Source organism: Microtus ochrogaster, linkage group LG1 (genome assembly GCF_000317375.1).
Source record: "Microtus ochrogaster isolate Prairie Vole_2 linkage group LG1, MicOch1.0, whole genome shotgun sequence".
Lineage (NCBI taxonomy): Eukaryota > Metazoa > Chordata > Mammalia > Rodentia > Cricetidae > Microtus > Microtus ochrogaster.
The window spans coordinates 22,072,838-22,073,438 of record NC_022027.1 but is presented as its reverse complement, the minus strand read 5'-3'; the positions used below and the strand labels follow the sequence as shown (position 1 = coordinate 22,073,438).

Here is a 601-nt window from a genome sequence, read left to right as displayed (position 1 = left end):
GTGCTGGGATTAAAGGTGTGTACCACCAGTGCCTGGCAAAACATTTGCATTTTAAGATCAAATTTACCAGCTGTGGTAGCATGGCATATGCTGGAAATAATCAAGATGAAGAGGGTGAGGCAGAAGTTTGAAGTCAGTCCAGGCCACAAATAAAGCAAACAAACAAAGCAGTTTTGTTCATAGAGACACAGGGCCTGTCTTCAGGTAGATGGTGTTAGACTCTGCTTTCAAGTGCTTTTCTGTTAATTCCAGTATCTGGAATATATGAGGATCATCTCTATTAAATGCCTTTACTTTTGAGTCTGCTGGCCATATTTTAATTTGTTCTGGACACAACAACATAATACCATTGTCTCAGTGGCTTAAACAGGACAACCATACTTCTTTGACTTCTGGGGCCTGTTTTTCCACAGTGAGGATTCTGTGGCTGATGTAGTTTCTAGTGAGGACTCTTGATTCACAACTGTCTTCCTTGTGTTCTCACACAGCTTTTTCTTTTTCTTTTTCTTTTTTTTTTCGAGGCAGGGTTTCTCTGTGGTTTTGGAGCCTGTCCTGGAACTAGCTCTTGTAGACCAGGCTGGTCTCGAACTCACAGAGATCC

At 41.8% G+C, this 601-nt stretch overlaps 1 protein-coding gene across 3 annotated transcripts in view; it reads left to right on the top strand.

Moving 5' to 3' along the window:
• Rfc1 (replication factor C subunit 1) overlaps positions 1-601 on the top strand; it is a 79,356-nt gene that overhangs the window by 31,395 nt on the left and 47,360 nt on the right. The gene's annotated exons all lie outside the window — the stretch shown is intronic.